This window comes from Oncorhynchus kisutch, linkage group LG7 (assembly GCF_002021735.2).
Source record: "Oncorhynchus kisutch isolate 150728-3 linkage group LG7, Okis_V2, whole genome shotgun sequence".
Lineage (NCBI taxonomy): Eukaryota > Metazoa > Chordata > Actinopteri > Salmoniformes > Salmonidae > Oncorhynchus > Oncorhynchus kisutch.
In genome coordinates, this window is record NC_034180.2 from 10854638 (window position 1) to 10877599 (window position 22962).

At 41.9% G+C, this 22962-nt stretch overlaps 1 protein-coding gene across 2 annotated transcripts in view; it reads left to right on the top strand.

Annotated features, from left to right (window-relative positions):
- Window positions 1–5851: 5851 nt before the first annotated feature.
- Window positions 5852–22962, top strand: part of LOC109894785 (F-box only protein 41) — a 109695-nt gene continuing 92584 nt past the window's right edge. The window contains exon 1 of one of the 2 annotated variants that reach the window (XM_031828490.1): window positions 5852–6256. The gene's annotated coding sequence lies outside the window, so the exon portion shown is untranslated. The remainder of the gene's footprint in view (window positions 6257–22962) is intronic. The other variant, XM_031828489.1, reaches the window with a different exon arrangement.

The window sequence follows — 22962 nt, forward strand, 5'->3', positions numbered from 1 at the left end:
GACCACTGCTGCCACACCAACATTTTTCATACTTTGAATCTATCTCTCTCTATCTCTCTCTCTCTCTCTCTCTCTCTCTCTCTCTCTCTCTCTCTCTCTCTCTCTCTCTCTCTCTCTCTCTCTCTCTCTCTCTCTCTCTCAGGGCTCTAGTGAAGGGCTCTAGTGAAAAGTAGTGCTCGAAATGTGGAATAGGGTGCCATTTGGGACTAAACGTCCGTATATCATAATGTGTACATTGTCCAATATTTCCTATTCACTTAAGAGTGAGCAGCAGTACCCAATAATTTTGAAAATGGAGCTGTTCTTAGTTTAATCTGATTTATGAGGTACTATCACGATCACGATTAGTTCTTACAGTAGTATGTGTTGACACTGTTATTATCTGTACACTACTGCTGCCCTCTGCTGTCCAGAAACATTACCCGCAGGTTGGATGTTTTCTCTCTTTTCTGTATATTATTCTGCCATCTTAAAGGACAATTCCACCCAAAAACTATTTTTTGGTGTTTGTTTGATTCATCCAAATGTTTTTCTTGTCAGAAATCAAGTTTTCAAGATATGTAACTTTCAAAATACAGAAATCATCCCCTTATGATAAATTTTGCATCAACTAATGAAAAAACGCAGCATCATGTGATGCAAAATGCAGCACCATATGATGATTTCTGTATTTTGAAAGTTACATATCTTGAAAACTTGATTGCTGACAAGCAAAACATTTTGGGACTATGTCAACAATAGACTAATTAAACAAATACCAAAATATCATTTTTGGGTGGAGTTTTCCTTTAATATAATATCCAGTGGTGTTAAGTACTTAAGTAAAAATACTTTAAAGTACTACTTATAAAATACTTTAAAGTACTATTTAAGTAGTTTTTTGGGGTCTCTCTACTTGCCTTTACTACTTATATTTTTGACTACTTTTACTTCAGTACATTACTTAATGTACTTTTTACTCAATACATTTTCCCTGACACCCAAAATACTAGTTACATTTTGGATGCCTAGCAGGTCAGGAAAATGGTCCTATTCACACATCAAGTTAACATCTCTGGTCATCCCTACTGCCTCTGATCTGGCGGACTCACTAAACACACATTCTTCATTTGTAAATGATGTCTGAGTGTTGGAGTGTGCCCCTGGTGATCTGTAAATAAACACCATCTGGTTTGAAAGTATTTATGATTTTACTTTTGACACTTAAGTGTATTTAATACCAAATACTTTTACACTTTTACTCAAGTAGTATTTTACTGGGTGACTTTCACTTTTACTTGAGTCATTTTCTATTAAGGTATTAGGGGTACTTTTACTCAAGTATGACAATTTAGTACATTTCCACACTGGTAATATCTGAATAAAAAATATGTGGTTTCATTGATGCCCCCTGGAAATGAAATGCAGTATACTGTATGTGATATAGATTAATTGAACCATGGTAGTGTACAGTGCCTTGCAAAAGTATTCACCCCTCATGGTGTTTTTCCTATTTTATTGCATTACAACCTGTATTTTTTATTTGGATTTCATGTAATGGACATACAATAGTCCAAATTAGTGAAGTGAAAAAAATTACTTATTTAAAGATGAAATTTTTTTTTTTACCTGAAAAGTGGTGCGTGCATATGTATTCACCTCCTTTATTATGAAGCCCCAAAATAAGATCTGGTGCATTAGTTAAATAAAGTCCACCTGTGTGCAATCTAAGTGTCACATGTATATACACACATGTACACACAAGTATATATATATCTCAGTATATACACACCTTTTCCGAAAGGCCCCATAGTCTGCAACACCACTAAGCAAGGGCCACCACCAAGCAAGCAGCACCATGAAGACCAAGGAGCTCTCCAAACAGGTCAGGGACAAAGTTGTGGAGAAGTACAGATTAGGGTTGGTTTATAAAAAAATATCAGAAACTTTGAACATCCCACGGAGCACCATTAAATCCATTATTAAAAAATGGAAAGAATATAACAAACCTGCCAAGAGAGGGCCGCCCACCAAAACTCAAGGACCAGGCAAAGAGGGCATTAATAAGAAGAGACCAAAGATAACCCTGAAAGAGCTGCAAAGCTCCACAGCAAAGATTTGGGTATCTGTCCATAGGATAACTTTAAGCCACAGAGCTGGGCTTTACGGAAGAGTGGCCAGAACAAAAGCCATTGCTTAAAGAAAAAAATGATGAAACACATTTGTGTTCGCCAAAAGGCATGTGGGAGACTCCCCAAACATACGGAAGAAGGTACTCTGGCCAGATGAGACTAAAATGTAGCTTTTTGACCATCAAGGAAAATGCTATGTCTTGCACAAATCAAACACACAAACCAAACACCTCATCACCCTGAGAACACCATCCCCATCATGCTGTGGCGATGTTTTTCATCGGCAGGGACTGGGAAACTGGTCAGAATTGAAGGAATGATGATTGGCACTAAAGGGAAATTCTTGAGAATTTGAGACTGGGACAGAGGTTCATCTTCCAGTAGGACAATGTCCCTAAGCATACTGCTAAAGCAACACTCAATTTCTTTAAGAGGAAACATTTAAATGTCTTGGAATGGCCTAGTCAAAGCCCAGACATCAATCCAATTGAGAATCTGTAGTATGACTTAAATATTGTTGTACACCAGCTGAACCCAATCCAACTTGAGGGAGCTGGAGCAGGTTTGCCTTGAAGAATGGACAAAAATCCCAGTGGCTAGATGTGCCAAGCTTAGAGACATACCCCAAGAGACTTGCAGCTGTAATTGCTGCAAAATGTGTCTCTACAAAGTATTGACTTTGGGGAGGGTGAATAGTTATGCACGCTCAAGTTTTCAGTTTTTTTGTCTTATTTCTTGTTTGTTTCACAAGAAAAAATATTTAGCATCTTCATGTAGTGTAAATCAAATTATACAACCCCCCCCCCCAAAAAAATATATTTTAATTCCAGGTTGTAAGGCAACAAAATAGGTAAAATGCCAAGGGGGATCAATACTTTCGCAAGGAACTGTGTGTGTTTTTTTTTCTATTTCTATTGTCTTCATGTTGGTAATGACACAGTCACACAGCCCAATATGATCGAAAAGAGATTCTTCACTGAGGTCATCACTGCATTTGGGAGCAATAATAGTATGCTGAATACTAGTTCCGTCTCAGATGGTACCTTTTCCTATTCCTCATGGGCTCTGGACCAAAAGTAGTACGCTATGTAGGGAATAAGGTGCCATTTGGGGCATAGACACTGTCTCTGAAATGTTCTGTGCCCTTTTCCGGATCTGCGTGTATCTTATTATCTGTACTGTACTGTATTGTCTGTGACATGCGCTGGCATCATTCAACGTCCTCTGTCATTCAAGGTCTTTTGAATCACATGCATTTCCTTGCCGAGGTACAAAGAAAAGGCTAGACGAGAGGTTGACTCCAAATCTCACTCTTGACATTTTTCCTTCCTCCATTCTCACGGCCAACCAGCATTAAAATACACTCTTGGGAAGAGAACAAAAACGACTTTATTGTATTGAAATGTCAAGCATGTGTTATGGCATATATTATTTATTATTATGGTTGCTATGCAAACGGATGTTAATAATATCTACACCAGCGGAGGGTGTTTGCTCAATGATGAAAGCAGACCAAAGCACAGCATGTCTCAATCAGCCAGTCAAGAGACAATAAAGGTTCACAGCCCGACTATTACACAGCAGCCAATGGGGCCGTCACTTCTAATAAAAAAAAAACTGAATGAAAGGAACGGGATGGGGGAAGTGTCTGATGTAAATCTGTCACAGTACTTTGATGTCATCGTCTTGGAACTTTGGTACAGTATCATCTTAATTTAATCCAATCAATTAAGGTTTTATTCTAACACCAACAAGGATGTGTTATGGAATGGCATGTTGCATTGAACAACAAAAGAGCTGATTGGCTGACACTGCCATTCCATAATGGCTGCGGTGGCTACTGCTAGCTAGCATGAGGACAAAAAAAAGGACAGTTTTCTGGAAAAACTAGCAGTATTTCAATCTTCTCGATGTATCAGTTTGAATAAAGGTACAATTTGGATTACAGTGGCCTATCCCATCCCTGCTTTGATGTCGCGCCGGCTCCACAGTTTCTTAATCTAACCATGATGGCGTTCCGACCACAGTGCAGCTCAGTGTAAACAAGCGTAACGGTAAGGTCAGAATCTTCTGGCTAACTGCCACTTGAACACCACCAGGATTCTCTTCTTGGATGCATCTTAAATGCCACCCTATTCCATACATAGTGCATAGGACATCCTTGAGAAATACAGTGTTTGATTTGTATCGGGACATACAATATACCATTAAAATCCCCTAAAGTATGTATTTTTGAGTGCACAAGATAATATTAATTGGTGTACAGCGTGGCAAAATGTTTTGCAATGTTTCAGCCCATTTGCTTCCATTTCATTCCTGAATAGGACCGATCTCTGAAGGGCTCTCCAGGCGGTGTTTTTGACTGTCAACCTCATATTCAAATTCTCCAGCACCAAACCAGTGTCTCTTATGTGGAAACAGAGTCTTTCTATGATCTGTTGTTATAAAGAAAGGTACTAAAAAAATGCTTCTCTGTGACATCACAAGGTAGGATTTCTTTTAAAACAGTGATTTTCAAACCCTTCATCCAGTTTCTAGCCCAAGGGAGGATCTTTTCTTGCTCACAGTCACAGCAAATCTCATTATTGGAGAATCCATTTTTGAAATGTAAACTTTTGAAGATATCATCAGGTAGAACTTTTTTTTTTTTTTACAAAACAGAAATGCACCGTTTTCACATATTGACACTGGTATTGTGCTGGATATAATGAAAATGAGGTTGAAAAGTGGTGGTGTTGCCCCTTAATGTGGAGAATTATGAAGTGCAGTCTTCTCATTTGGCCACAAGGTGGTACTTTATCCCCCCTAATCAAAACAGACTGTACACTGACAGGCAGCACCTGCAGTATCATCCACGTATTGTATTGCACACTGTGTCCTGGCTGAACCTGTATTGGGAACATTAAACACCAGGGTTGCATTCACTAGGCACCACATGGAATAAAACAGACTGAAACAGGAAGGGACTACCTGAGTAACGCTTGTTTACATTACATTACACTAATGTACACTATTGAATGCCACCCAGCATTAGAGCTTTTTTTCGATATCTAAAGGAAAATGATAGTAATGATGAGAAATGACAAGAAGGGTAGCAGAGGATTAATCCTTGAGAATTTCCTCTATCTTGATAGACAATTGGATTGGGCTTGTAGATAACAAAAAAAAATGTGTAGGCTATATTGAAATAGTTTAACTTCTCCATTGCCCTTTGCTTTTACAGTTTCCTGTTTGTCACCCTCCCTATCCGTGTAGCAATTTGCTAATGGGCCACTTGCACACAGTGACAGACAGGCAGATACACACGCATGCACAACACACACACATACACTAGGCACCCGGTCGAAAAGTTTGAGAATTTTGCAAAGGTGAGAACACCTTTTCCTGCAATCTAGAGCCATAATCATTATTCTATTTTTTGTTATCAGGACATCTGAGGGGGCACGTCGCCCTGTGTCCCCTATGAGCATGACACCTCTGCACACACACACACACACACACACACACACACACACACACACACACACACACACACACACACCCTCACCTCATCTCCGTACAAGGACTCCTAGTCCTCTTGCATTAGCTGCTGATTTTTATAGTGGATTAGCCTGGGATGTTACCTACCCGTTTATAAGGGCACTATTTTTTTATTGACAAGAGAATCTCATTGATTGATGCATTTATTACTGATTGATTGGTTGGAAATAAAGTGTGGGACACATTATAGATGACATGACAGGTGGTCATTATCACTGGTACATGCAGTTGCAGTAACTAGCCCTACTTGGACATGATTTTTTTAAAATGATTAGTTTGTAGAAATGTTCTCTGTTACGCATGCAGTCATCTGAAGGCCTCGTTCTCCAGGGAACGATCCAGTGTTTTTCTGTCCTGTGCTCACAGGAATGAAAGCTCCTTGGGAATCACACAGGTAGAGGGATGCCTTTCATCTTCTAGATTTCGGCCGGCAGAAATCTTTATTGGAGCTCGAACAGCCTTATCTTCTCTCCTTCGCTCTCCCTGTGCGCCCTCCCGCTCTAGAGCAAGCCTACTGTATTTCTGCTGCAGAGTGGGGCGTGTGACGTCAACGAATGCTGGAGCGGCTCCTTGGCTCGAGCGAGAAATGGGGAGAAAATTCCGAGGTGAGAAAGCGCTTTTTACCCTACATAATGTTTTTTGGGGGGTGGATGACAGTGCTTAGTGTTTGTGTGTATGTATCAGTCGAACAATGCCGTTGACACCACGTACGAGGGAATGGCTGAAAATAACTCCAAATTAGAGCAAGCAGGCAGGACACCAGTGATGTGCCTGTGCACTGTCGAAAATGGTAGGCAGGAAAATCAGGGCATGCTGCTAGTGCTACGCTACTACCCGCGCCGGACACTCGCCGCCTTCTGCACGTTGTCATCCGTATCGACACGACTGTATTGATATTTGTCAATGTTATGTTATTGAATAAAACGTGTAGTTTTTCTCCGCTTATTCAAATCGATGAATGATAGGTTACAGTCAAGCCGCATGTCCCTGCTGCGGTAGGCTACCTTATGCCACTTGTCTTTGGGTCTTCATACCCAATCGAAGACTGACTAACGTTCAGTCAGTGCGATTGTTGCAATCAATGTGTGTAGCCATTCATTGCACGTGTGTAATTGTCGCTTAATCAATCAGTTGTCAATCGAATAATTCGGAATCCATAATGTCACGACACCGGCCTATTTTGCTACTCATAGACTACGTGACGGTTAGTGAAGATCTGGCCCATGCCCGTCATAACATGATATCAACCATTCGGTGGAATCATTTTTCAGCAGATAACGTGTAATGTGGCCTATTTTTGTTGTTGCATATAATAGGAGATTTTATTGGAAGCTTTTTACAGTCAAGAAACACTTTCTCATTCCAGTATATCCATATGTTTTTATTCCGAGAAATGACATTTTATTTGGGCAGAATGTCCAAACATCAAAGCAATATGATTAGGGACTATCTGATAATATATCATATCATCATTCACTTTAAATATGTATTTATGTTTGAAAGAGCCCACTACTCAGCTATGAGCCTCATAGTACCGCCAGCTGTCTCACTAAATATACTTGAGCTCAAGGGGAAGGTCTCAAAGGAAATCATGACTTGGCATTATGCACTGCTCCTGCTTGGCCACTTAGAAAACTTCCCAGGATCTGCCCCAACAGCTCTTGAAGCCAAAGCAGCACTTTGCCTAGAGTGACAGACAGGCTACTCTAGTGTGGGGAATTGTGCTCTGTGTGACCTGTGGGAAATACTAATTTACAGTTTGTGTGTGACTGGCTGACTACTGTGGGAAATACTGCCTCGCTGTTGCTGTGCCCTTGCTGCTGTTGGGCATCCATCAGATGTGACTGAAGTCAAGCTTTAAAGATGTCCTCCAGTCATTTTATTTTTTTAGCTTTTCCTGTTCAAAAGTGATATCCCAAGTATAAATACAGTAAAGTACACTCTAAAGCATAGCTGTGGAAAGTACAGGTGCTATAGCACCCCCTGTACCCTCAGCACCCCTACTTCCCACTGCTACGCTTTAGTGAGTGTACTTTACAATATTTACTCGATTTTTATTCCTTTACATTTTTTAAATATATTTTTTTACAAAAGTAGTGCCCTGGGGGGAAACAAGTAAGATTGCAAATATGATTTACTTTTAGGCCTAAATACAAGATGAAATTGCATACATGTGCACGCCAACAAACCATCAAAAACACAAGAGCACTCTTGCATGCACAGACCCCCCCCCACTGCATTTTTATCATTTGTCAGAAGAAACACTGCACACACACGTTTAGTCAATTGAAATACATTTGCATGTACATTGCTTGAGAAGAAAGATATTGTTTCCTCTCGTTTTAAAGGTAAAAGACAGTCAGCCCACCACAGAAATCTCTCTGCCTGTACTATAATAAGCTGATCATTCAGGCTAACTATCACCGGTGATTTCACTTCCCAGTCAATTACCACTGCAATTAAGTTAGCCAATAGGAGGATAATGTAGGTCACAATCACATAACGAGTCTCAGTGACGTATTTACACCGAACAAAAATATATAAACGTAACATGCGTAAGATTTTCCTGAGTTACAGTTAAGGCTTTGTCCGCCGACTGGTCGATCTTCAAGGCATTCCTAGTTGATCGCCAAACATTTCTGTAGGCTCAGTGCCTACAGATCTTCCACGACCCCGGCCGTAGCAAAGTTGGACACTAACCAAAGTAAGATTTTTTCATTTCTTTTTAAAACCATGGCCACAGAGAGACTGTCAGAATACAGCAAAGAGCTGCTGTTTTTATGATCGCTTTTCATTTCAGCACTGTCAACACTTTTTATTCAACACGATTGCCAAACATAAAATGCGTTTCTCCGTACTTTCACTCGCGCTGCTGCAATGAATGAGTAGCCAATTGTATCGTCAGCCGATGTCACAAAGTGCTATACAGAAACCCAGCCTAAAATCCCAAACAGCAAGCAATGTAGAAGCACGGTGGCTAGGAAAAACTCCTTAGAAAGGCTGGAACCCAGGAAGAAACCTAGAGAGGAACCAGGCTCTGAGGGGTGGCCAGTCATCTGGCTGTGCTGGGTTGAGATTATAACAGTACAAGATGTTCAAACGTTCAGAGATGACCAGCAGGGTCAAATAATAATAATTGGCCTCATGCAGTTAACACATCTCTTTCGCATAAAGTTGATCAGGCTGTTGATTGTGTCCTGTGGAATGTTGTCCCGCTTCTCTTCAATGGATGTGCGAAGTTGCTGGATATTGGCAGGAACTGGAACACTCTGTCGTACACATCGATCCAGAGCATTCCAAACATGCTCAATGGATGGAATGTCTGGTGAGTTTGCTGGCCATGGAAGAACTGGGACATTTTCAGCTTTCTGGAATTGTGTACAGATCCTTGCGACGTGGCTGTGCATTATCATGGTGAAACATGAGGTGATGGCGGCAGATGAATGGCACGACAATGGGCCTCAGGATCTCGTCAAGGTATCTCTGTGCATTCAAATTGCCATCAATAAAATGCAATTGTTTGTCTGTTGCTTATGCTTGCCCATACCATAACCCCACCGCCACCATGGGGCACACTGTTCACAACATTGACATCAGCAAACCGCTCACCCACACAACGCCATGCACGCTCTCTGCCATCTGTTCGGTACAGTTGAAACCTAGATTCAGCTGAGAAGAGCACACTTCTCCAGCATGCCAGTGGTACATCGAAGGTGAGCATTTTCCCACTGAAGTTGGTTACGACGCCGTACTGCAGTCAGGTCAAGACCCTGGTGAGGACGACGACGAGTTTGCAGATGACCTTCCCTGAGATGGTTTCTAACAGTTTGTGGAGAAATTCTTTAGTTGTGCAAACCCACAGTTTCATCAGCTGTCAGCGTGGCTGGTCTCAGACGATCCCACGGGTGAAGAAGCCAGATGTGGAGATCTTGGGCTGGCATGGTTACACGTGGTCTGCGGTTGTGAGGCCGGTTGGACGTAGAGACAAATTCTCTAAAATGATGTGGCTTATGATAGAGAATTGTACATTCAATTGTCTGGCAACAGTTCTGGTGGACATTTCTGCAGTCAGCATGCCAATTGCATGCTACCTCAACTTTAGACATCTCTGGTATTGTGTGATAACTGCACATTTCAGTGGCATTTTATTGTCCCCAGCACAAGGTGCACCTTGTGTTATGATCATGCTGTTTAATCAACTTCTTGACATGCCACACCTGTCAGGTGGATGGATTATCTTGGCAAAGGAGAAATGCTCACTAACAGGGATGTAAACAAATCTGTGCAAATTTTGAGAGAAATAAGCTTTTTGTGTGTATGAAACATTTCTGAGATCTTTTATTTGAGCTCATGAAACATGGGACCAACATGTTGCGTTTTATATTTTTGTTCAGTATAAATATATTATGCTCTGATAAGATTTTTACTTCCCAAACGACCCAGAGGCTTTTCATTTTAGTTTCTTTTGCAGACAATTTTTCCTCAAGCCTAAACCTATTTCTTCTTTTATATTGAAATTCATTGGACATTTTTGTCCACTTTTTACACAGTTACCCAGGTGGAAGACATTCCCAAAACGATTCAAGAAAATCTCCTTGACAATGGTGACCGATGAGCACTGTCTCCATCAACTACTGCACTCCTTTAACAACTAGTTACCTCAGAGGAATGCGGCATATTCAGTGAAATGTCATTCTCATGCAGAATGTTTACTGTCTGTCACGCTGACAGTTGAGTGTCAAGTATTCCCAACAGTGTGTGTCTGTGACAGAGGATCTTCCCATAGTCATTTTTTTCTTGTGTAGGTGTCAACTATTCTCTACAGTGACAGCGGAGCGTCCCAATTCCATAGTAATTTTCCCCAAGTATACATACAGTATCGCATCACCTCTGGCAAAACAAAATAGATTGTACTCCTCCTGTCCCATAGCGCCACTACACTATCCATGACTGCCTCTATGGAGCGGTAATGAGAGCTTGTTTTTGTTTACATTAGAGACCTCAGTTGTCGACTGCCTCTGATCTCCCCATCAATCTTGAACGGAGATTCGATACAGCACCATGTTTACACTCAGTCGGTGGTTTATAAGGTACACCCATCAAGTACCAGATCGGACCCCCTTTGTGTCCAGAACGGCCTGAATTATTTGGGGCATGATACCAATTGAGCAATGTTCTCAGGATGGGGCCATGGACTTATGCCAAATCCTGACTCTGCCATCAGCATGACATGTTATATATTTCAATTTGTTTGAACTCTTTTTCCAATAATAGTGAATTGGATCAATCAGACCTTTGCCGTTGTGTGAATAAAGGCCATTCCCAGTCAGAAGGGGAATATCATCAAATTTGATTTGTCACGTGCTGAATACAACAGGTCTTACAGTGAAATGCTTACGCCATCTGCATCCCAAATTGCACCCTATTCCCTATGTGGTGCTCATGGTGCTCAGGTCAAAAGTAGTGCACCTTATAGGGAAATGGGTGCCATTTGGGACACGGCCATTCTCCCAGCCTTTCTTTGCCTGCTTTTCCTACACTAGCTTTGTCACTTCATTCCCTGCCAAGAGCTTCCCCTTCACCAATCTACCAATTCCCTCCTTAATCAAAGTAACTCTATTTTCCCACTAGTGAGTGGTCTAGTTTGAGTGAGTGAGTCTGAGACCTGTAGTGGTGAATTACTGGGAGGTGGAGAGGAATCCCAATGGAGCATCAGAAATTCTCCGGACAGGATTTGGGAGTCTCGCCACGCATACAGTACTTGGTGACAGCTGTGCAGAGTCAATCACCTTGAAGATGCACTGTACATATTCAGACCTGTGATCAAATTGTTCATAATACTTTAAAGCAGTTCTTGACTGAGCTTGCCTTACGCAATGGAACCAATGAAATAGTCCCTAAAGTGCAAACCCCGCCCATCTGGCACTCCAGGGTCTGAATCAATTGAAATATTACATCCATCCTTGATGGATATTTGCACAGACTAATTGGTGTCCCTCTGTCTCCCCTAACATAGGTTACATGTATGGATTGTGGACACACATCAATGCACGTTGCTTTGCCACCCCAAAAATGGTACGATTTTGGTCGCAACCTGAGAGACAGTCTGTGATTTCTTGCTCTGCTCCTGAGGCCATTTTCTCCACAGTTTCCCTCTATAGAAGATCTGCCCTCTATAAAATGAAACGTCTAAGCCTCATTCTATTTGCAAACACACAAGTCTGTATGTGGACAAGTGTATATAGGGAGGCTATAGGGAAAAGGCTGTGAAATGGTTTTAGCGCCCATTCAATCCGGGCTTTGGCAAGGCACTGACAGCTTGACAATAAGGCAGGGCCCTTGGGTTAGATAACATAATAACGGCCTTGATGCCAGCGATTTAAAGCAAGCACACACAACCCACTATCACAGATTATTTTAAATGGACACAAATGGCCTATTGGAAATTCATGAAAGGCACACAAAGTATTGGAATATACACTATTTTGTATACAGTCCATCTCAATTATTTACATTTCAGTCATTTAGCAGACACTCTCTTATCCAGAAGTACTTACAGTAGTGAGTGCATACATTTTCACTTTTTTTCATACTGGTCCCCCGTGGGAATTGAACCTTCAACCCTGGCATTGCACGTGATGTGCTCTACCAACTGAGCAACACAGGAACAATCACGTATTTAAGATTACTGATGACAGAAACGATAGGAGGGAGGTTGGTCAGGTAGGTTGGGTGTGCGAATTAGAGGTTGACCGATTATGATTTAACAACCCCGATACCGATTGTTGGAGGACCAAAAAAAAGCCGACACCGATTATTGGAGGACCAAAAAAAGCTGATACCGATTATTGGAGGGCCAGATAAAAGCCGATGCCGATTATTGGGGGACCGAAAAAACCCGATGCCGATTATTGGAGGACCAAAAAAATGCCGATACCGATTATTTGAGGGCCAAAAAAAGCTGATACCGATTAATCTGCCCAATTTTTATTAAAATGTTTTTTAAAATGATTTTCATTAGATTTTTTACAACAATACTTAATTAACACTTTTATTTGATCTTAATATAATACATAAATAAAATCAATTTAGTCTCAAATAATGAAACATGTTCAACTTTGTTTAAATAATGCAAAAACACAGTGTTGGAGAAGAAAGTAAAAGTGCAATACGTGCCATGTAAAGAAGCTAACATTTATGTTCCTTGCTCAGAACATGAGAACATATGAAAGCTGGTGGTTCCTTTTAACACGAGTCTTCAATATTCCCAGTTAAGAAGTGTTAGGTTGTAGGAATTATGACGCGTCGACTATTTCTCTCTATACCATTTGTATTTCATATACCTTTTACTATTGGATGTTCTTGTAGGCACTTTAGTATTGCCAGCCTAATCTCGGGAGTTGATAGTCTTGAAGTCATAAACAGTGCTGTGCTGTGCTGGGCTTCAAGCATTACTACGAGCTGCTGGCAAAACGCAGTAAAGTGCAGGACAGAATTAATGATTCTGCTGCTGCCTACCACCACTCAGTCAGACTGCTATATCAAATCATAGACTTAATTCTAATATAATAAACACACAGAAATACGGGCCTTAGGTCATTAATATGGTAAAATCCGGAAACTATGGAACCGTTCTGTATTTTATTGAACGGGTGGCAACCCTAAGTCTAAATATTGCTGTTACATTGCACAACCTTCAATGTTATGTCATAATTATATACAATTCTGGTAAATTAATTACGGTCTTTGTTAGGAAGAAATGGTCTTCACACAGTTCGCAATGAGCCAGGTGGCCCAAACTGCTGCATATACCCTGACTCTGCGTGCAATGAACGCAAGAGAAGTGACACAATTTCCCTAGTTAACATTGCCTGCTAACATTAATTTCTTTTAACTAAATATGTAGGTTTAAAAATATATACTTGTGTATTGAATTTAAGAAAGGCATTGATGTTTATGGTGAGGTACATTTGTGCAACGATTGTGCTTTTTTTCCCGAATGTGCCCGTTTGGCGAAGTTGAAGTAGGCTCTGATTCGATGATAAATTAACAGGCACTGCATTGATTATATGCAATGCAGGAAAAGCTAGTTAAACTAGTAATATCATCAACCATGTGTAGTTAGCTAGTGATTATGTGGAGATTTATTGTTTTTTATAAGATAAGTTTAATGCTAGCTAGCAACTTACCTTTGCTCCTTGCAGCCACAAGGTCCTTTTGATGCTGCACTCTCATAACAGGTGGTTAGCCTGCCACGCAGTCTCCTCGTGGATTGCAATGTAATCGGCCATAATCGGCGTCCATAAAGGTAGATTACCGAATGTTATGAAAAATGGAAATTGGCCCTAATTAATCAGCCATGCTGACTAATTGGTCGACCTCTAGTGCAGATAACACTGTCTACCAACCCAAACGTTGCGTCTTCGAATCACATCATGGACAATTTTAGCTAATTAGCAACTACATACTACTTATCTAGCATGTTAGCTAACCTTAACCCCTAATCCTGACCTTAACCCCTAGCCTAGCTAATGTTAGCCACCTAACTTACCTAGCTAACATTAGCGACAACAAATTGGAATTCGTAAGAAAATTGTGTAATGTACACATGCGTTATGAAGAAAATTGTGTAATACACATGAGAAAGTTGCTAGAATTTCGATTTTGTGTCTATTTCAGAATAACTTGTCACACACACACACAGACAGATCCAGGGTCAGAAGGCTTATCTCGTGCCTACATTATCTCAAATAATAAAACTTACTTTGGGCGCTACTGTACATTTAGGATTTTTTTTTTAAATGTAGTTTTGCATTATGGAAGCATCTTGCAGTTACAGAAAACTTGCAGGTACGTTAGGTTTAACAATAGAATGGAGATTTAGAATCTGCCTATTTGTATAACGAACATTTTAGTTTTTAAAAGTTTTATTGTGGAAGTAACTGGCAGGTACAGAAATGACTGTGGGTGAAAATTATGGCGTTGAAATTGATTTGGTATTCATGTTGGCAAGTTTGGGATGAAATGTAAGGACTGCAAATCCTACTAGCCCGGATGACGCACTTCTAGTCAAGGGTCCAAATCTGCCATGCAATAATTAAAAAGAGAAGATTTTACCCATCGCTCAGGTTAGTGCTGTTCATGTTCTACTATCCTGGTCTGAAAAGTGTTAAGCAAACTGAGGTTATCTTAATGTCCATCCCATGTCACTTCACCCAGCAAATAAACAGATGTCCCTACATTTACGATATACGCGCAATTTACTCCATATGCAAGCATACTGTAAAATGGCGGTGTGAATCTGTCACGTAAGCAGAAGTAGATCTATTAAATTGTAGCACATGCAAGTTATGTAGGGGGCATTTGGATGGGGGTGGGGTGGTTCCAAGGCTGCAAGTGTTTTCTCAGTGACATACCCAGCCGAGGCACGGAGCATATGATGATGCTCTCACAGTTCTGTGTAATGGTGGATAATTGCCTCTGACGAGCCACGTGGATCAATAGAAGACAGTGGAGGCAGGGGGACAACCGACTCTGAGCGAGTTTCCTCATAGACCCAGTGTCCTTATGCTGTGCAGTGCTATGCAGCCACAGCCATCCCATCTCCTCCCAGCTCTCAGCCCCAATTCTCCACCCTTTCCTGCGCTTTCACACTTTCCCGCATGCATTTGACAATTGTGGAAACTCCCTTCAGCAAATGCTTACACCAATCCTTTTAAATCCATGATGAGAAGTGTTACCACAACCCCTGCTGTAGCTTCTCACTGGGTGGCTTATCCAGAGCCGTGACAGTCGCACCGTGTTACCATGGAGAATGTGACCCGACACAATGTGACCCGACACAATACGCTCACTGTGTTACTGTTGTTTATTGTCAGGCCTCCTTGTGGTGACAATTGGGTAAACTATGTCTACTTGCAAATTAAAGTTGAATACTCCGCTCCTAAAACTACTTTAAGACACTCATGAAAATTCAGATATTTTTAAATTTTTAATTTCAGTTATTGTCGATTACGCGGCTGCTACTGTACTGTGAGGCTAGGACAATAATCGTAGTGTCTCCTCAGTCATCAACACCTGCATCCAGTGTATCTACTCTAAAGATTCCCACCTTTTCCTGTCTCTTTTCCTTCACACAGTATCTGTGCCCCAATCTTCTTAAAACGGTCTCCTTTATCTCCTGTCCTTCATAACCACTAATACATGAAAGGAGTGGACAGGTTTCCACTTCGCACCTTGGCTTTCACCTATCAACTGTCATGAAGGAAAGGTAGACCATTGTGTGACACAGTCCAGTCCATTTGAATAGAGTGGGGATCCCCGAAGAGGACTTTGTTGACATTCTGTTCAATTGGCTGGCTATGTGATTGGCCCTCTGCGGTCACGTGGGTAGCCCTTGGCTGTGTGATTTGTCCGTCTTGGGAGAGCCAGTGGCTTACTCAGGGCTAACGCTGACTTGCTCATGCAAAAGCCTAGCTGACATTGTGGGTTTCAGTAAGTCAGGTAAGGCAAAAGCTAAGGTAGCTAACTTCTGGTAACCTTTCCAGAAATGTCCTGCTTATTCCCTCCTGATTTGTGGAATCGGTTTAACTGTGATTTCTTGAAAACCTGGTAATTTTGGGAAAGTTGCTGGAACTTTACAATCCTAGCAGAAGCCCTTATACAGTAAGGATATTTGGGAATCTGTGTAGCCAACGGGAACACAGTAAAGCACAGGGGCATGTTAATTATTGTCCTTGTCATAACGTTCGCCAATATGTTTGTAATTACATGCCTCTATAAAATGCATACATTTGAATTCCTCTCACTCGTAAACTTTCTCGTTTACGTCTTCAGAATAAAACCCTTGAACGATCTGAACAATACCAACTAAGATCAGGGTGAGGACGTGATGCATCTTTCCAACTGTACTGTGCTTACCGATAATGGGACGCAATTCAGCACTGAGTTCAGCGCTTCCGATTTCAGAAATACCTCTGATTTGGGTGATTAAGGTATCTATTGTGGGCCAACAGAATGGATTGTTGTTTAAAAAGCCACTGGATGTGGTTTTAAAAGCCACTTGGTGATGGGCACACGATTGGTCGTCTCCCTCGGAGTCCGTCTGGGTCTAATTCAAGGTCAGCTTCTCTGCATCCACCCAGCGAGACGATACTGATGGAACGGGAAAGCTCGTTTGTGTCGTTAGCTCAAAGAGGTCAATCAGTTTGTCCGTGAGGCTCTGTGGATCTGTTTGTCTGAAAGGGGGGTGTTGTATATTGTAGGCTTCTATTTTTTGAGTGCTCTTGTTAACACTAGCACACTGTGTAGTAGTGAATAGGGTTCTATTTGAGACTCAGTCCGACAACAGAAAGATTATTCAAAACACTACGTTATTGTCCCTGCTTGGCCAGTCAATGCAGACTTGCAGTCAAGGCAGGAACGCTAAAACAATCATGCATAATTAGTATAATCTCACACAAAACAAAGCAAAAATGCAAAACATCCTTAACCCTAACTGGGAACGATACACCATCTCTTTCCTATAGACGCTGGCTAACTAAATCACACGCACTGCACAGCTTGATAATATTGACACCAGCAATCTCATCTTCTTCCCACCCTCTCGCCCTTAATATAAGTCAGAGGTGTTATTCACAGTGGCTGGTACCCACCTGGCCTGTCTACTGCTGCAGTCCCTTGTTACCATGTCACTTCTTTGTTTCCTCTACCATCTGTGTCTCTTCCCTCCCAACGCCCACAGCTCAACCCCTCGGCTCTCTGTGCCGCTTGCCCTCGCTTGTTTTTTACACTCCCTCTGCTGTCATCACCTTGTCTTGATCTCTCTCTCTCTCTCTCTGCGACCTTTCACTGACAAGTAATTTCAACTTCCTGTTAGCATGCCACGGATCCTTTCATCACAGCAGAACAGGATTCTGGGAGTTAGCTGGTATCCCCGGAGACCAATAGCTGACTTCCATTTTTAGACCTGCTAGCTTCTGCAGACCCATAGGCGAAACATTGTTTCAGCGTTCTTCTTCGCAGGCTTGCCCCCTTTTTGCCCTCAGAACACCTTCAATTCATCGGGGCATGTTGTCTACAAGACGTTGAAAGCATTCCACAGGGATGCTGGCCCTTGTTGACTCCAATGCTTCCCGCAGTTGTGCCAAGTTGGTTGGATGTACTTTGGGTGGTGGACCATTAATTGATACAAGGGAAACTGTTCAGCGTGAAACCCAGCAGCATTGCAGTTCTTGACACACTCAAATTGGTGCACCTGGCACCTACTACCATACCCCGTTCAAAGGCACGCTGTAAACGATGTAACCAAGAAGCTTGATCTTGCAAGCTAGCAAGTTAGCAAACCAAATGCATAGCTGGAGCCCTGAGCTGAAGATAATTTATTTGCTAAACTTATAGTTACTGTATTTAGCTGGCAAACCTTTAGTAGTTAATTTCAAGTAACCTGATCGCCTCTCTTGAGCTGCACAACAGTGTTTACACTTCCTCCAGGCTGCAGGAGTGCTCCAGGGGAGATGTGGCATTTGACATTAATGTGAGGATGGGTCGGTCTTCTCGAACTTGGACTTGGTTATGCAGCACTTAAGAAAATAAGCAACGGCCTAGGGATTCCTTCCTTGCGTCTCAGCTCATATCAGAGACATGACAGGAGAGCGACAGGTAAATAAAAGGGGAGTGTAGCCCAGTATTGTCAGGTGACATTCTGTGTATAGATTTCCTTGCTCGAGCAAATGTATTCAGAGTGAATAAAACGGAGTGATAGGAAACCATAACTATACAATGAGACGGTCACATAGGCCTACAGTGTCCTATGGCTGGAGCCTACTGTGATTACTGAGAAATTAGCTTTACATATAGTAAATACATGCTGATATGCTAACGCTTACATAGGGTAACATGCTGCTATTTAGTCATGCAGTTATGACTAATGTCGACAGACACCATAATAAGTACTTTCCCCTTCCCACTTTAGTCGCAGAGATTCAGAGAGGGCTACAGTCATTGGAGAGTGCCACAAAGATAATTAGCAGAGTATATGCAGATATAGACCCAGACGTAGCAGATTTGCTGAAGGAGGAGGCCATCATAGACATTCATGTATCCTTTGATGGCACAAGAGAGGATTCACTTCCAACTACGGGAATAGGTGTGTGCATAGACATTGTAACAGGTCTAGTGATAAGACTATGAGGTGTTGTCTTCCTACTGCTGTGCATGTGTGAGGAAAAGGAAACGTGGAATTAGTGAGGAGGAGTTCAGGGAATGGAAGGATTCACATACAGATGACAGTGCTCAAAACAAAGCAATGGAGCGGGATGCAGCTAAGCGCATGTGGGCCATGTGGGCCATGTGGGCCAGATCAGTCATTCGCCGCCACTTTCGTTACACCGAGATGCTCTCAGATGGTGACAGTACTGCACACAAGGCAGTTGTCAAATTAGATCCCTACCCAGGCATTGAGATATGGAAACGAGAATGCATCAATCATGCCCACAAGAGGATGGGAACAGCGCTTCGTAAACTGAGTTCAGAGAAACGCCTTGGGGCGGTGAGGTGACGGGAAACTCACTGCACAGAAAATGTAAGAGTCTGCAAAACTATTACAAGGGTGCTATTCTTGATAACGAGGGTGATGTAGAGGGAAAGAAGAATGCTATCTGGGCTGGTCTTGTCCATTCCCTGTCAACTGACAAAATCCCTAATCACGGTAGATGCTTGTCATCTTGGTGCTGGTACCAGCGAGCCCTAGAAAATGGTGAAGATCCACCCAGTCACAAAAACCATGGAGGCCATACATTTTTTAATAGAGAGTTTGCACAGAAAATGCTACCTCCTATATCATAGGATGTCAAACGATAACCTCTGATTGGGAACCAAACCAACATAGAAATAAAGAAACTAGAATGCCCACCCTAGTCACACCCTGGCCTAACCAAAATAGAGAATAAAAACCTCTCTATGGCCAGGGCGTGACAATGTCTGAACTCTAATATGGTCGCGATGCCCTGAAACTGGTCTTCGTGGGGAAAAGCCTCATTGACACAGCAACCAGTATGGCAGTAACCACTTTCAATAAGGGAGACGCTGCTATATCAAATGTGATGGACAAATTGTGGCTTGACTGCACTTTGGTGACACTGGAAGCAATCAGAGAGGAGGATGCAAGGCGTGTTGTGAGAGCTGATGCTGCTTCAACGGAGTGTGGCAAGCGTAGGCGCAGGTCCAATGACACAGTCAAGACAGTAAAGTGGCACCAGTAACAACTCAAAGAGGACCTTACATATGGGGCAGGCATAGCTGATTTAATGTTCTGCACATTTTAACAGCCATGCAAAATCCTTGTATAATGTGACAAATTGAGCAAAGTGATATGAGAATTTTCCCAAAACTGCATATTTGTCCAACAGACCAGTATTCAAAGCATATGCTCTATTGCTTGAAACAAATGTGTTAAACATGCTAATGTATTTGTAAAAGGTATATTTGATGTTTATTTGTCAATTTAGAAGTGATATAAACTCAGCAACAAAAAAAAAGAAACATCCCTTTTTCAGGACCCTGTCTTTCAAAGATAAAGTCCAAGAAACTTCACAGATCTTCATTGTAGAGGGTTTGAACACTGTTTCAATGCTTGTTCAGTGAACCATAAACAATTAATGAACATGTACCTGTGGAACGGTCGTTAAGACACTAACAGCTTACAGACGGTAGGCAATTAAGGTCACAGTTATGAAAACTTAGGACAGTAAAGAGGCGTCTCTACTGAGTCTGAAAAACACCAAAAGAAAGATGCCCAGGGTCCCTGCTCATCTGCGTGAACTTGCCTTAGGCATGCTGCAAGGAGACATGAGGACTACAGATGTGGCCAGGGAAATAAATTGCAACGTCCGTACTGTGAGACGCCTAAGACAGCGCTACAGGGAGACAGGACGGACAGCTGATCGTCCTCGCAGTGGCAGACCACGTGTGACAACACCTGCACGGGATCGGTACATCCGAACATCACATCTGCGGGACAGGTACAGGATGGCAACAACAACTGCCCGAGTTACACCAGGAATGCACAATCCCTCCATCAGTGCTCAGACTGTCTGCAATAGGCTGAGAGAGGGCTTGTAGTGAGGCTAAGAGAGGGCTGGAGTGAGGGCTTGTAGGCCTGTTGTAAGGCAGGTCCTCACCAGACATCACCGGCAACAACGTCGCCTATGGGCACAAACCCACCGTCGCTGTACCAGACAGGACTGGCAAAAAGTGTTCTTCCCTGACGAGTCGCGGTTTTGTCTCACCAGGGGTGTAGGTCAGATTCGTGTTTATCATTGAAAGAATGAGCGTTACACTGAGGCCTGTACTCTGGAGCGGGATCGATTTGGAGGTGGAGGGTCCGTCATGGTCTGGGACGGTGTGTCACAGCATCATCGGACTGCGCTTGTTGTCATGCAGGCAATATCAACGCTGTGCGTTACAGGGAAGACATCCTCCTCCCTCATGTGGTACCCTTCCTGCAGGCTCATCCTGACATGACCCTCCAACATGACAATGCCACCAGCCATACTGCTCGTTCTGTGCGTGATTTCCTGCAAGACGGGAATGTCAGTGTTCTGCCATGGCCAGCAAAGAGCCCGGATCTCAATCCCATTGAGCATGTCTGGGACCTGTTGGATTGGAGGGTGAGGGCTAGAGCCATTCCTCTCAGAAGTGTCCGGGAACTTGCAGGTGCCTTGGTGCAAGAGTGGTGGAACATCTCACAGCAAGAACTGGCAAATCTGGTGCAGTCCATGAGGAGGAGTTGCACTGCAGTACTTAATGCAGCTGGTGGACACACCAGATACAGACTGTTACTTTTGTTTTTGACCCCCCCCCCCCTTTGTTCAGGGACACATTACTCCATTTCTGTTAGTCTTGTTCAGTTTATGTCTGTTGTTGAGTCTTATGTTCATACAAATATTTACACATGTTAAGTTTTCTGAAAATAAATGCAGTTGACAGTGAGAGGACGTTTATTTTTTGGCTGAGTTTATGAATAAGAGTTTAATGTGATTCATTTATGGAAAGTACATTTTAATTGCATTAGCTTATCTTTATCTGCCATTTTCTCAAAAGGACATGTTCCCCGTGCGCAAATTCATTTTTCTGTCTTCCTTGGACAGACATTCACATTATTCCACACACAGGTTCTTAGGTCTTCTAGTCAGAGGCATTAAAAAAATATTTAGTGTTGTTTTGATTTTAAGTGTCATTTTATCTGTAAATGTATGCAAAATATGCATCCGTCAAACATGTGAAGTGTTTTTTTATTTTTTATAATTCCATGAAAATACAATATTTTGATAAACTGATCTGTAAAAGTCCCACCATTTGAATCTGCCTTGAAGCAATGTGTTGAAAAACAGATTCTCATAATATGCAAATTAGCACATGTTAAAAGGAGGTTTTGTCTCATTTGCATATTTTAATGTTAAAATATATAAAACTTGTAATACAATAAAATGTCGTATTTATGTATACTTTCAAGTGGTAAAGTTTCAGTCCGATGAGACTAAAGGAAAAAAATCCCTATTAGCCTGTGATGCCTGGCCTTAATATTGACGGTATTAAAAATAATACCGTGGGTATTTCAAAATACCCTGGTATATGGTATACCACCCAAGCTGAATGCACTACTATATAGGGAGTAATTCGGGATGTAACCAGTCTGAACGTTAATCGCTCAAAACCTTGGCGGTAACCATTTTAATCGAATAACTGTGTTGCTCTATTTCACTTGGACACTTATGGCATAATTGATCTGGCGTTAATCCTGTCTCATTTCTATTTTGCTTCCTTCTCGTCTGGAAGCCTGAATAGAAACGGACGGCAATAAAAAGGTTTGTGAGACCGTTACAGTTTGCCTGCCAGCCAGGGAAGGCTCTTTTTAAACATTATATCTCTATTTTAAAGGTTCCCTTCCATTTGTTTTGAAGGCCTAGTCCAGACTTGAAGAGCTGAGTTTCGGCACAGTAGGGTCATACACGACATGCAGGGAAACAAAAAACTGAATGTCGTCAGTTAGAATAAAACCGTTTTCAATGCTGTGTAGACATGAGGATAAGTGATACAATAAAAAAGCATGAGCTGGCGCACACCCAGAAAAATTATTTTGTGTGGCGGTGCTGACTAACAGGGACTAAACTATAAAAATAGAGTTGCACACTCCATTTATAAACTCCCAGTAATGTTGGTGATTCTCCCAATAAATTACTTTGAGTTTATATATGGCGTGTGCGACTCTTTATTTTTATAGTTTAGTCCCCGTTAGTCAGCACCGCCACAC